General features: G+C 38.7%; 1 protein-coding gene and 1 pseudogene across 1 annotated transcript in view; both read right to left on the reverse strand.

Moving 5' to 3' along the window:
• The window catches only part of DPP10 (dipeptidyl peptidase like 10), a 1364876-nt gene that overhangs the window by 1041060 nt on the left and 307901 nt on the right, over nucleotides 1-15915 (reverse strand).
• The window catches only part of LOC123387911, an 81254-nt pseudogene continuing 68051 nt past the window's right edge, over nucleotides 2713-15915 (reverse strand).

The raw sequence follows: 15915 nt of genomic DNA on the forward strand, positions 1-15915 counted from the left end.
GGTAAGGCATAAACACGTGGTCTTGAGGGAAAAGTGATGATTTTCTGCATCTTCTCTTCACAGCTCTTCTGACACAATGAGGGTGCCATGACCCTTCTCTCTGCTGCCTCCCATTCAGTCACCCTTCCTCTTGGGTACGCTGTCATCCAGTAAGTCTCTGGAAAGATTGTTCAGTGCTAAAACTGTTTCACACTATGTTTTCAGACTTGAAGAGGATGGAGAAGAGTGAAAGGGGAAGACTGAGAAGTCGGCCAGAAGACTGAGTCTCATGTGTACAATTGCCATTTCTCTGTTAGTACAAACTAGTTCCTGATCACAGACAAATCAAGCTCTGTGCCTCAGCTTTACCATCTGATGTTGGATGGGAGTTCTGCCTCATAGGATTATATGAAAATTAAGTGAACTCTGACCACAGTGACAGAGATAGAAGACATTCAATGACTCTCACTGCAATTATTTTTATTATTAGCATTATCACCTCAGAAAAAAAGGTGTTTTTGGCGTAACAGTTCCGATCTACAGCACCCCTTTAGAACTACCTCTGTTCCCTACTTGTAAGAGTCCTTTACTACACAAACCTTGAATAATTTGGACTAAAAAAGCTGACTGAATTCGGGAAGCCATCATGGAACAATGTGTTGGTTTTCCTAAGAGTGAATATTTGAAATCCTCCTTTAGGGAAAAGTAACTTTAAAAATACCCATGTCCATTTGCAAGGCCCACAGTGGCTCGTGGTTTGGGCACCATGTTGGCGGAGGAACCGGGCCCGCCGTTTAACATTTCCCAGGGCTCCTTTTATTTTTATCCTTTAAAAACAACCTGCTGGATCATACATGACATCCAATCCTGCCTTATTAACTAGAAACTAAATGAGCATTCGAGAAATTTAATTGAAAGCGATACTCAGAATGCTAATAAGTTCCCAGTCAGGAGGGAGATTGATGTTCCCAGCTGCAAACCCAGCCTTGAGGAAGAGTCTCTGAAGAGCTTGTCACCAGAGGCAGACTAAGTTTCTCTTTGCTGCCACAGCCTTTCTCACAGGCTCCCTTCCACCAGCTCTCCCAGCCAGCCACCTGCTCCCCGAATTCCTACTGCTTAATCAGTCTCCCCCAGAGAGGCCTCTGCCTACTGGCTCCATGGCAAATCAAGCAGCAGGCCAACAGTGCCGTGTTGGTAAAAATGAAAAACAGTTCCTCTGAGTAAGATTATTAAGTACATAAAAAGAATGGTATTAGGACAAGGAGGGTTCAAGCATTTGAATCTCTTCCTTTTCCATGCAGAGAACCTAGAAAACCACATATGTCCTCTGCTCTAAGAAACAACATCTTTCTGAAAACATGCACGAAGATAGACTGCATGATTCAGACCATGTGTGTTATGTTGAGAGGAGGGTTTCCCTCCCCAAGGGTTAATAATCTTAGAGAATCTCAATCACACTTTGGTCTTCAGGCACATCTTTTCATGAAACGTTTCCAGGAAGGAGGATATTCTTGAGTCTTTTTCCTTCACAATTCAAAACTCAGCTGTCCTGGGGGCGCCTGGGTGGCTCAGTGGGTTAAAACCTCTGCCTTCAGCTCAGGTCATGATCCCAGGGTCCTGAGATCAAGCCAGGCATAGGGCTCTCTGCTCAATGGGGAGCCTGCTTCCTCCTCTCTCTCCTCCTGCCTCTCTGCTTGCTTGTGATCTGTGTCTGTCAAAAAAATAAATAAAATCTTTAAAACAAACAAACAACAAACAAACAAACTCAGCTGTCCTGCTTAAATCTTAAAAGGTGTCTAGTTGAAGCTAAAGCATTCCTCTTGATACTTCTGATGATTTCTATTGTTGTTGTGATATATATATGATATATATATATCATATATATATATCATTGTTGTTCTGATATATATATATTCATGTACATGAATGTGAATATATATATATTCATATACGTGTATATGAATATATATATGCAGTACATTCGTTTTGTTTTCTATTAATAAACACAAAAAATCAAAACAAAAGATAAAGCAAAGTCAAATTTTCCAATAGTTACAAAAGCAACTGTCTCAATACAGACAAAATGGAGATAATCATGAAACAGAAGAACTGATTGGAAGGTCACATTGTCAGGTCTAATTTAAAATGTTTATTCCCTAGTGGCTTTTGGAGGCTTGCATTTAGCCTATAAAAGAGGCACTGAAAGTGTCATCCTTTGACAGATCAAAGTGTGAATCCTATGAATAGTTGAGGAAGTAAGTATTTCAAAGCACAAACCACTTCCCATTGCCACTTGCCTGAGGTCTGAACATTGATTTAAGGAATCACAGGCTCATCTGAGACACTTGGCTGTCTACTTTAGCTTTTCTCAAATGAATTGCAAGACTTTTCCTGAAACCACTTCTTTTTGATTATGCACTGGACCTCTTACAAGACAAAAATATGCCTATATTCTTATTTGTCATTTTGGTTTAGGAGAGTCAAGGAAGTGTACTACACAGTTTATGAGTGCATAGTCCCAGGAATGATTGATCTTGATAAAATTTCTTCCCTAACACTAAGGAACCAAACAAATCTTGAAACCAGTTTTTTCTTCCCTAAAAGAGGTATAACTATATCTATTCCAGAAGACTATTTAAAGGGATTAAATAATATACATAAAAACATCAAGTACAGTGGGTCTAGCACACAGTGATGCTCAAGAAATATTAGCCTCCTTTATCCCCCACATCATCACATTAAGTACGTAAGACGCCACGGGAGAAGCTCAGACTTTCTTCTGCAGGAGATGTAGAGCAATGCAAGGAGCAGTTGCATCATTAGATCTGGCCTTTCCATCATGGAAACCGTGTGGAAGGTGGATCTAAAGGGGTCAGGCCTGGAGGCAGGAAGATCAAACAGGAGACTGTTGTACAGCGTCTGCTTTCCAACAAGCTTTGGTTGGGGTTGACCTATGGAATCAGAGGAGCAGCCGAGGACACCGGAGGTAAGGCTCACAACTGGGTGACAGAGAAAGGCAAAGAAAGAGGGAGCAGGGAAGAGCTAACAGGCTTGGTAGGTCACTTATGGTTTGCATTCTCAAAACTGTGCTTTCAAATACTGGCAAAACAAGACGAAAAAGTCTATTCAAAGCTTCCCTCTGAAAAAGAGAAAAACTTGCACATAGCCAAATTAAAAATTAAAATTGATGTCATTCCAAATGCTTAATTCAGAAATAGCAAGATTTCTTTTGGAAGCTGTCAGCTTTGACAGCAACATCTTTTGTTTATAAGAATGTATTGGTAAGGTCCTTGTTACTTTTCAAAGCATCTTAGTAAATTTGCAAGATTAAGTAGGGCAGGCCTTAGAGAAGAATTAAAGAATGAAAGTACACCCTAGAAGAGTCATGGGAGGCAATCTAGTCTAACTTCTATTGTATGCATGAGGATTCTGGAGCTCGGAAAAAAGCAGTGACTTCTTCCCCTAAGCACTGAGAGTTAGCATAATCAGAACAGGACAAGCTACGCTGTATAACATACAAACCCCAACATCTCAGTGGCTTAGCCTTCAAAAAATATTTCTTTCTTATACAAACTTTGTTGCAATTTGTGCAGCTCATGAGGGTGTGATCCTCTAGGACGTGACTTTCTTCTAAGACATGACTTTGCAGATTTTTGCAGTTTCCATGTTGTGACTGCATCTTCTCAGTATGTGTCCTTTTAGAATCACCATGCTAGATGAACAGAGGTGATGGGCTGCCAGGGCTAGTCATGGCCCCAGCTCAGAAAGGGCATTGGTAAATTCTACTCAAAGTCTATTGCCAGAACCAGCAATGTGGTCTTGTGCAAGGGTCTGGAAAATGCAGTATTTGGTCTGTCCAGAAGGTAAAGGAGAATCACTTACGGGTGGGCATCAATAATCTCTGTACAGAAATGATCAAAAACTCAGGCTTCCTGATGCCCTCTCTCTAGTAGCACATGGCTTCTGGGAACTATCTCTCACTGAAATAGATGCTGGAAATTGGGGGAAATTAATAGGAAATTTCAGAAAATCCCAGTGTTATCTGAACTCTAAGCAATTTTTTTTCTTTAATTTTAGGGAAATGACCTGTTTGATTGAGCTTCGTTTTTTCCCAAATATCTTTAAAAAGCATTACTGAGTTTTAAGGAATACCATCTTTAATTTCCCTTTTAACCCTTGCAACAAATTATTGAGATTGATATTAGCCCCAGTTTAGATAGGAACATTTCGGTTGCAAATTACATGACATCAGTAGATTAGCTCAAGTTAAAAAATAAAAACTAAAAGGAGAAATTAAACTGAAGAGACCCAATGCACTAATGGAGACTCAAACAGGAAAAGTTATCAGGGAACCAAATTTCTGACAGCCTGGAATTGGGCCTCATTCCGAATTTGTCGCCACTCACTCAAGGGCCACCCTGTCTTCTGTGAGTAAATTTTGGCTCCTCTAAAGCAGGTTGTCTGGTTCTGTTTTCTCCTACATGCCTGTCTTCCATCCTCTGCCACTGCCCATTTTTTACGTTTTTAGTTTCTGAACATTTTATCATTTCTGCTTGTAAATATCTCAAAATTATTCACCATTCCTCTGTGCATCTTAGCAACCCTAAATTATGGCCATTGCCCTCATTACTAACTGGCCTTGTCTCTTAACATCTTAGTTGCAAATATAAAACTACTGGATACCTAGTTCATGCTAATGATCCTTGCAAGTCCCATGTTATTGGGCCACCACGGATCAGCTGCTATTGGATCAGGCACCCAATGATGCACCAACCTATGTACCTGTAACCTGGTTGAAGAAGTTAGAGAAGTAGTGGACATAGGCACCCTGACTCAGCAGGAAAAAGGGCAGGGAAACTTTCTGCAGAAAGGGGTGGGCTGGCAGGTCATAACGGATACACCTAACCGTGTGCCAGGTTACCACCGTGGTCTACGTGTTTATGTTTCTCCCCTCCTTCCACCAAATATTGATGTCAAAATCCTACCCCCCAGAAGTGATGGTTTGAGTGATTAGGGACTTAAGGAGGACATAGGAGTCATGAGTTGAAGCCCCCATGAAAGGAATCAGTGGTCTTATAAAGGAGATCCCAGAAAATTAACTCTTTAGGCCTTTTTACTCATGAGGACATGAAGAGAAGTCTGTCACTGAGAAGAGAGCCCTAACCCAACCATGCTTACACCTTGATCTTGGACTTCCAGCCTCCAGAACTGTGAGCAATAAATTTCTGTTGTTTATAAGCCACCCACTCCATTTGTTATGGTTGACCAAATGGACTGAGTCACAATGGTGGTAAATGTCAATGTGAGATTTAGTGCAAAATTGCCTGACAGCTCAGGATCCAGCTGAATGAGCCAAGTATAGGAGCAATACCTAGGCTGGAACTGAGTCTCTCCCCTCATTACCTTTCACTCTAGACCTCCACCTTCAACCAGTTACATGTCGAGCAAAACGGACAACTCACAAAAGTGAAGTGTTTTGCCAAAGCTAAATAAACTGTTTTAGGGCATACTTAGAGATAGTCTTGATTGAATGGACCAAACGCTGGAAGTCAGAGTGACTGGATTAAAACAGTAAATTCTCAAACTGAACTTTGAATTTGGTGTGTCAGGACACATTCACATTTTGGACTTGCTTGAATGGGAACTCCATCTGGTTTCCATGCAAGAATTAATTTTATATCCTTATTTCAAAAGTTGTGTATGTGTGTCGCTATCAATACCAATGATTAAACTTTGTCACAAAACCCAAGTGACATTACACAAAACACTTAACCTCTCTGCACCTCAGTTTCCATGACATTAAAATAAGAAGAGCTCTATTAAATCACCTCCTAGGGTCCTTACAGCTATCAAATTCTAGAACTAGCTCACCTTACAAATTTAACATGCAAATGTCTACATCTACTGATTACAACCTGAGGCAAGATCATTTTCCTCCATGTTCATTTTAAATAGCATCCAAGAATCCTCAAATAGATTTTCATTTTCATTAAAGTGCGGAGCCATCCTGTAGAACTTTCTGTAGTGATAGAAAGAATCTATCTATATCTCTCTAATACAGTGGCTTCTGGTCACATGTGACTACTGAGCAGCTCAAAAGCAGCTCATGCAACAGAAAAGCTGAATTTTCATTTTCATTTAAATTAAATGCAATTCGCCACATGTGGCTAGTGGCTATCATACTGAACAGTGTAAGACTGGAGAGATACACAATGTGAAAGACAAAAGGGAAACCAAGAAGCAATGATATGTTTTTGGTGCAAAAATTAATATTTGAAAACCACTGGCTTTCATTTTCACACGGAATTGTACACTCCTTTTTTTTTGGTTTTAGGTAACAATCTATTCTGGGATGATGAAGTCCTTTTCGGAAGCAGGGAAAGAGACTGAGACTGATGATTTCTCAAACTCTAGCTATCCGTGTCAGAAGAGTGACTATTTCACCTAGAAAAGTATCAACACTATCCGGGGCGGAGGGCGGGGTTGGGGAGCAGTGGTCTCTTATAATATGTCTCATCAGAGATTTAAGATAGTATATAAGGTTTTCTTCTTATTTGTTTTTTGTTTGTTTGTTTTGCAAAAGATAGGAGCAGGACAAAACAGTAGATATAAAGTCTTCAGCAAGTTACTGGATTTGAAACTTGGAGTCCTGAATTTCTGGTTTCATCTTTATTATCAACAACTATTTTCTGTAATGCTAAATTACTATTTGAAGTAAAATTCACCATCAATTTAATAACAGCTTTGGGGGAAGAAAGGTAGTGGTAGAGGAAAGAGCTAACTGATGGTAAGCATTCCTTAATAGGCTACCACTTAAATTTCAGTAGCAACACTTAAAAGTCGAAAACATCTCTACACATACAATCTAACAAATGTCAGAGATGGCTTTGTCATTCGTGGATCTCTAAAGCTTCTTCAGGGAAAGCTGGGTGTTTTTTTGTTTTTGTTTTTGTTTTTAATAGCTATTTATTTATTTACTTATTTATTTTTAAATTAAATTTATTTATTTTCAGCATAACAGTATTTATTATTTTTTCACCCCACCCCGTGCTCCATGCAATCCGTGCCCTCAATAATACCCACCACCTGGTTTTTGTTTTTGTTTTTGTTTTTATCCTCCAACTTAGGATCCTAACTTCTTCAGTCCCTCTAGAAGTGATGGTACAATTAAACAATAACAAGCTTTCATTTTTATTTCCTACTTGCCGAAACTCTTATTTTCATTTATTTTTCTCTGATTGAATTACGTATTTCTAAAAATTAAGTTAAGTAGCTTTTCTAGAATATCAGCAAGATGCTTTTGACAGACATTCTCTGCCTAAGTGATAGTCTTTTGTGACACACGGATCAATCACAAAACAGTCTTTGAGATTTCTCAGATTTAGTCTAAAGGATCAAGCAGTTTCTACTGCCTTGGCGGACTTCTCGCAGCATGGGGCATGATGTCTACTTCATATACAATAGCTTCTCATTACAAATGTTGTCCTAAGGAAATTTTTAAAAGAAATCTTAGTGGTAAGTTGAGAATATAAAAATAAGTTAAAGTGTAATGGATTGTGGTACTACCAGGAAAATTAATAGTGTAGGTGAATAGATGGGTTTCCCTGCATGGTCATAGAGACTTAGGCAGCCATGACTCCATCCTAAAAATCTCTTTTCCACTTAGCTGGAAAGCAGTTATTTTGTTTTTAAATGTGTGTATGCCTTATATTTTAATAAATATGGTAGCCATTATTTTAGGCAAGCCTCTTTAATTAAATGAGTCACCCATAAAATGGAATAAATGAAGCCAATTATCACTCTTCTCCAAAGAGTACATACATACATATATACCCACTAACCTGTGTGTGTCTGTATATGTGTTTGATATTTTTATATCACAGTAAAGTAATTACTAAATTAATAATTCTAATTAGTTGCATTCTGATTAACAATAGCCTTGCTCATGTCCACAATAGTCAAACTATGGAAAGAACCTAGATGTCCATCAATAGATGAATGGATAAAGAAGATGCGGTATATATATATATACAATAGAATACTATGCAGTCATCAATAGAAATGAAATCTTGCCATTTGCAATGACGTGGATAGAACTAGAGATTATTATGCTAAGTGAAATAAGTCCATCAGAGAAAGACAATTATCATATGATCTCTCTAATATGAAGAGGCAGGGCAGGGGTTGTGGGGGGTAGAAAAGGAAAATGAAAGAAGATGTGATCAGGAGAGAGACAGGGGCACCTGGGTGGCTCAGTGGGTTAAAGCCTCTGCCTTCAGCTCAGGTCATTATCCCAGGGTCCTGGGATCGAACCCATCATTGGGGTCTCTGCTTGGTAGGGAGCCTGCTTCCTCTTCTTTCTCTGCCTGCCTCTCTGCCTACTTGTGATTTCTGTCTGTCAAATAAATAAATAAAATCTTAAGGAAAAAATAAAGGAGAGAGACAAACCATAAGAGACTCTTAATCTCAGGAAACAAACTGAGGGCTGAGGGTTGCTGGAAATGAGGGGATAAGGGTAGGGTGGCTGGATTATGGACACTGGGGAGGGTATGTGCTATGGTGAGTGTTGTTAAATGTGTAAGCCTGATGATTCACAGACCTGTATCTCTGGGGCAAATAATACATTATATGTTAATAAAAAATGCACAAATATTCTACAATAAAAAGGTTTTATAAGGAAAAAAACAATAGTCTTGCTCTAATAATCATCTTTGATTTTAATTTTTAACATGTACTTTTTATGTTAGGTGTTTCAATATAAAGCTCTTGGTACCTAGATTCTAACATTTTTCAGATTATTTATCATTAAAGGTCTTAAAAATTTTGTTGGCAGAAAAAAATTTGTCTTTTGTGAAATATTCTTTTTTAAATATTTTATTTTTTTATTTGGGTGAAAGAATGAAGAGAGAGCGATCATGAGAGTGGGGCAGGATCAGAGGGAGAAGCAGACTCCTGACTGAGCAGGGATCCTGATGCGAGACTTGAACCCAAGACTCCAGAATCCTGACCTGAGATAAAGGCAGTCGCTCAACCCACTGAGCCACCCAGGTACCCTTTCATGAAATATTCAAAGTTATTTCAAAGAGATATGGAGAGGAAGATCTTAAACCTATCAATAGTAAAATTATTTTGCATTTTCCACCAAGGGGGATGATCCTTTCTTATTCTAACCTTTTTAATGAATAAAGCATTAATTGTCCTCCCACTGACAACTTGGCCATTAAGAGACTGGGCACAAAAAAAAGTTGGGGAAGATTATTTATATAAATACAAATTGAATTACAGAGAATTTTGTAGCAGGGGGCATTTTCTTCTCAATTGTTACCATTATTTTGGTGCTTAACTACTCTCTTAATTTCAAGTGGGATCACTGCCTGTTGCAGTGCTTTTTATTTATAAAGCCCACTTTTTGCTTACAGAAAACAGAAAGATTTACAGTTGCATATATATTTTTTCTGCTATCAAATCTCTACATGGTTCTCAGACACTAGAATAGGTAGAGGCTAGAAGATGTACTATAATATTAATATGCTCAAAATTTTTTAAATCGAAAGGTCGTCTTACAAATGACTTTTATCCATCCAGGCAGATTGTTCCCATTATGGAATACGATCAATATTTTTCTCTTTTTTATTCTTAGTTGCTATATTTTTGCCTGTATCTTTCTCAGCTCTGTCTTCCTAATGATTCCTGATGGCACACAGGGCATGGAAAAGCTTAATATTTCAGAACCCTCAGAACTCATTTTGCTTTATTAGTTTAAGCTTTATAATAAGAAATAGAGGTTTACTCAGATTGCATCAAATAAGAAAGATAATACCTTCTCCAAATAATGGAGATTTACCATAATCTAGGTCTCACAGAAACCCAAAGAAAACCTTAAAAATATCCCCAGAAGAAGAACCAAACCTCAAATATGCTTGAGCTTTACAGAAGTCACAACAGAGGTTGGGAACTTTCAAGAAGCCAAAGAAGGCCTCTGCGCACAGAAGGTTCATCACTTCCTTCTTAAGTCCATTGTTTTGACTTTGCTCTGGTGCTTCACCACCAGCTTGCCTGAATTACTCCCTGGTCTTCTCTGCTTCTCTCAGTGCCTACTTCCGGTGTCACGAAGTCAAAAGCCCCTCAGCTCTGACTAGGGTATCAGGGCGACACAGTTCAGAACTCAGTTATCTGTTTCCTTGGTATAAGTAGTAACGTAATGAAGAATAGAACTGTGAGATGTTGCTTTGAAATGAATTTCTATATTTTAGGAATTAGATTATTTTTCCCCCAGAAATCTTTGGCTACCACCATACTGCTAGAGATCCTCTTATACTAGGAATTCTTGTCATATCCATAGATTTTAGAAGATTCAAGGAAATTTGTGGAAATGCTCCACATCAGCACCTCTCCCCCTACCCTCCCCCACACACAGAGGCAGAAACCCACGAAACTTTTTTTTACCTTTAATATTTAGCCTTCTCAGTTTTCTCTTTGAAAATGATGGGCACTCAACAAATATCAACTGAGTAAAGGTATGATAATTTGAATAATTTTATCTTGGATTATACATATATAGAAGGGGGTAGCATTATGTCTTAAAAAATTTTATATAGTTCAGTCCAGTTCCAAATATAACCTGAAAATTAATAAAATTCCTGGTGACTAATGTGGGGAAACTATATAGATGTTGCTATATCCAAATAGGGCACTAGATGAATTAGCATGGAATTGTGGTCTTTCTGGAAGATGATTTGTCTATATACAATCAGTAGTCTTAAAATAATTTAACGCTTCAACCCAGCCATTCTACTTACAGGAATTTACCTTCTAAATAATCAGAGGATCAAAAATGTATCAGCATTGGGGCACCTGGGTGGCTTGGTCTTTAAGCGACTGCCTTCGGCTCAGGTCATGATCCCAGCGTCCTGGGATTGAGCCCCACATCCGGCTCCCTGTTCAGCAGGAAGCCTGCTTTCCCCCTCCTAGTCCCTCTGCTTGTGTTCCCACTCTTGCTGTATCTCTTTAAAGAAAAAGTATCAACATTGTATTATAAAATTATTCAGAATTTTATAATAAATATAAAATATATTTAATTTCATTAATATGAAAGCATTCACAATATCTGGTTAAATGTTATTATGCTATAGACATAAAGATGATTGGGATGTCTGGGTGGCTCAGTTGGTTAGACCACTGCCTTCGGGTTGCATCATGATCCCAGGGTGCTGGGATCAAGTCCCACATTGGGCTCCTTGCTCAGCGAGGAGCCTGCTTCTCTCTCTGCCTCAGCCTGCTTGTGCTCTCTTTCTCTCTCTCTCTGTGACAAATACATAAATAAATAAAGTCTTAAAAAAATACATGATGCAGACATGAAAATAATATTTTTTAAATAAAAAATGGCACATAAACTTGATGACATGTTTAATAAAATACCTGAATTAAGATATAGTAAGGAACTATGTAGGAATGTATATCTGTGTGAATATAAATGAAACAGGATGGGATTGGAAGGGAGACAAACCATAAGTGACTCTTAATCTCACAAAACAAACTGAGGGTTGCTGGGGAAAGGGGGGTTGGGAGAAGGGGGGTGGGGTTATGGACATTGGGGAGGGTATGTGCTTTGGTGAGTGCTGTGAAGTATATAAACCTGGCAATTCACAGACCTGTACTGAGGATAAAAATACATTATATGTTTATAAAAAATTTTAAAAATCTAAAAAAAAAAAAGACAGCGAAAATCTTAAAAGAATATATAAAACATATCAATAATGGATATTTCTAGTGGGTGGGATTATGGTTGATATGCAAATTCCTCCTAGTTTCCTTCATTTCTGAAAACTTTAGTAAATATGTGATGCTTTTATGACCGATAAATGATAGAAAAAATATAATTTGACTTGCTAACACCCTCTTATTAAAAGAACACGTTAAGTATTTTAAATGTTTACTTACAGGTTCATGTGCCCTGAGACCACATCACATAACAGGGAGGAAAGACCACGGAGTTTGGAGTCAACAGGGAACAAGTTCTTACTCTGTCTCATTCCTCCATGTATCATCTTAGCTATCTGCCGACCTGAGCTTATTCACTTGAAAAATGAGGACACGGGCATTAGCTTCATGGAATTTCTATGAGTGATAAAAATAGTCAATAAATATGTTAGATCGACTTGTAAAACCAGTATGTAATAGACATTGAGTAAATGTTACATGACGATGATGATTATAATTTGGTTTTGCTATTCTTCATGACTCAATGGAAAACTGCATATTTTCAAAGAAAGCATTTGGGGACTTTGGAAAAAAGCAGTCCTGCATATATGGAGTGAATTATTCGAAATCAAGTAAAGAAAGCACAGCATGCTAATTAAATTATAACTTCATGCATGCTAGCTTGATTTTCTAACCCTCAAGGGCTTTAAAAAAAAAAAAAACAAATAAAGAGCAAAACATTTCACTCTTCTCAGACTTGTTCACTCATCCAATCAGAGATACCCCAAAAGATTAAAAAAAAAAAATGTTGGCACTTTTAGAGTAAGAACAAAGGGTCAGCCTACTTCTTCTGTGAATAAATACCAAATACCACGAGGCACTTACTATGTGTCAGGCACCCACCAATCTAAACACTTTACAAACAAGCCTTCGTTTCACCTGTACAACATTCTTATGCTAGATACCATCATCATCCCCACTTTAGATAGAAGGCATCTGAGACACAGAGGTGCTCAGTCACATCCCCAAGGTCAGACAACTGATAAAGGGCAACCCAACACAACTCTGGGCTGTTTGAATCCTGTCATGTTTTCCAACCTTTCAGCTCTCCTGAGTCAACACTACTGTGCATTCTCCTTGTGTCTTGTTTTGAAGATCCCTTAAAGCCGCCACTGGATTCTTACAGACTTCCTTGCCAGCGTGCTGAGGTGTGGGTGTGTATAATACCCACCCACTAAAATATAAGCTTCTGGGGGCAGGACTCTTTCCTGCCATGTTTATCATCTCCTTCCACCACAAAGTACAGTGCCCGGAAGAGAGGACACTCAAATATTGATGAGTAAATGGACAAATGAATTGATAATAATCCAAAATTGTTTTCACCTAATTTTAATCTTTTTTTTTTTTAAATCCTACTTTCTTTGGAAGTAAGTGAGGTCCCATAAGATGAACTGACCGCACAAAATAATGTGTCCAGTCCTTTTTTCTTTCAATGCCTAGGAGGCCTTGTGCCTTCCTGGTTTGAAAAGAAAGTAAAATCCATATCCCTGATGTGTGGGTTGCACTTTAGTTGGAAGCAAATTCTTTATCTTCTGGAACAGTCTTTGTGTGCATCTCTACTACCTAATGAATTCCTTAACTACACTATTTCTCCTCCTTCTCCTCCCCTTCCTCCCCCCACCCCCATGCTGCTTCTCCTTCTCCTCCTTTTTCTTCTTCTTCTCCCCCAGTATCTAAGATGTCTTTAAATTCGTCCTGTTTGGGAAAGGAGGATCCTCAGAGACTGAAATGAAATCGGTAGCAGGCAGAGGGACAAGCCAGCGGGGAGACCATCGAGGTACCTGGGAGTGACCGATGAATACAGCATAATGTATAAACATGTCAAATCTCTATGTTGTATACCTCAAACTAATGTAACATTGTGTGTCAACAATTCTTAAATAAGGAAATTTAAAAATAATAAAAGAAGAAAAAAAGGGAGAGTTATGGAGTAGGAAGGGCTAGAGCAGCCTGGGGTGCTCTTGGGATGGTCTGGGATGTATTGTGGGAGGAAGCCTGGGTGAGGAGCATTTAGTACATTGACTCTTTTTTAGTCTATGCTTTTATTCTGCCTAGCATCTAGACAGCATCTGGCACTAGTAGGTGCTCCAGGGATATTTTATCTGAAAAGACAAAAGGCCAAAATGCCCTTCTTAAGAACAAACAGTGTCCTCTACAGCAAAGGTTGGAAAAGGTATCTTCTCATAAATGGACATTTTGGTTTTGCAGGCCACACTGCCTATGTCGTAACTACTTCACTCAGCCTTTGTAGCATGAAAGCAGCTATAGACAATAAACAAATGAAGAAAGCAGCTATAGACAATAAACAAATGAATGAGTGTGGCTATGTACTAATAAAACTTTATTTATAAGAATAGGATGTGGGCTAGATTTGGCCCATAGGCTGTAATAGTTTGGCAACTCCTGCTCTTTACAAGTCCCACACTGTAGTTTTCTCTTTGCACTTACTACCTACTGAAGGGTAGATTAGGCAGGAGAGAGAGAATGAATTTATCTATAAAACCTTCCCCATTCCTGAAAAACCTCAAGAACCTGACCCCCTGAAAATAGGGCAGATGCTTCATTTGCATATGAAAAGACCACGCAAGGTTTACTTTATGTATCTTTCACTACATGAAATCCTTTCCTAATCTCATCTTCTCAATTCTCCCTTAAAACTCTTCTTCATCCTCCCGAACCTTTAAAATATAATAAATAAAAATTTCCTATTAAAGATAATGTGCTTTCAGGGATCTCTCTGCAAAGAGGAAATGAGGAAAAAAATTCTTACTAGAATCTATTGCCATCTTATAGATTGATCTGTGATTCACCAGTTATAAATATGGATTTTGCTTTATCAATCAACTCCATCTCTTCTCTTACAATAACCCTCTAGGATATTGAAAATAAAATCAGTACTTAGCAATTTCCTAAGGTAAAAAAGGGAAAAGCGTATAGAAAAAAGTCTTGACTGAAAGTAAAATCATAGGCAAATGCAAAGCATCATGAAATTAAGTGGTAAAGTATAATATTTCAATAATGATCACCTCTTTACTTCTGATTTAAACAGTGTATTAATTGGTTCCCAACCAGAGAAGTAAAAACTAGTACTTGTATTTAAGTGAGGAAATTCAAGGGAGGATATTGTTTACATAGGTAGTTAACAAGCTGGCAAGGGGCACCTGGGTGGCTCAGTCAGTCAGGTGGTCTACTCTTAATTTCAGCTCAGGTCATGATCTCAGGGTCCTGGGATGGAGTCCTCTCTCAGGCTCTGCACTCAGCTGGGAGTCTGCTTGCCTCCCTCTTTCTCTGCTCCCCCTCCTTCTTATACTTTCTCTCTCTCTAAAAAAATAAATAAATCATAAAAATAAAAAAGTTAACAAACTAAAGAGAAAAGAAGCCATATTACCAGAGACCAAAGAAATCAGGATGGTCCTGATACAAAAGGTGGATTATGGAGGAGAAGCAGCCAGTGCTGAGCTTCCCCTAAGGCTTAGAGAAGAAAAAGTACCCTGATTTTCCCTTTTCTATCTCCCATCAATGCTTTCTCTTGGTTGACCCCATTGTAAAAACAAACAAACAAACAAAAGCCAGCTTGGGAAGCAGCCCAAAGGGTCCACTCTTTGTGATAAGGGGCAGGGCAGAGAAAGAGGGAAAATGAACCTAAAGATAGCATGTCTGGTCCAGTACAAAAGGAAAATGTGAGAGGGTAACTACAAAGAAATATATTGACATGGACTCTAAACTCCACAAGGCTTGGGAAACCATATGCTCCTTATTTATATACATCTTCCTGGACCAACACTCAGGGGTCACTCAGTAAATATTTGTTAACTAAATGAGTTAGACCAGAATGCTGCTTAAGATTCTCACCCAACACATTAGCTTCAAATTCTGCCTCTTCCATTTTCTTGCTTTTCTGTCCCTAAACCCCTGCCCTTGCTTTCACCACAACTACACAGCTATTCAGCTGAACCATACTTGCAGGGAAACTGAAGGTACTGGTTCTCTGGGAAACTGCCTCCTTGAAGAGTGGGGCACTCAGTTTTCTGCCCCTATAGGGTCTTTTAATAAGTATCCGTGGTGGGGACAAAGGGGGAATACTGGAGGCGAACATAGGGAATCATCCCAGGCAGGGTATGTGGAGCCACAGCTCTGGCTTATGCTCTGCTTGACTGACGCTGGGCAATACAAGAG

This window comes from Mustela putorius, unplaced genomic scaffold (assembly GCF_011764305.1).
Source record: "Mustela putorius furo isolate JIRA1106 unplaced genomic scaffold, ASM1176430v1.1 tig00003867_pilon_pilon_pilon, whole genome shotgun sequence".
Taxonomy (NCBI): Eukaryota; Metazoa; Chordata; class Mammalia; order Carnivora; family Mustelidae; genus Mustela; species Mustela putorius.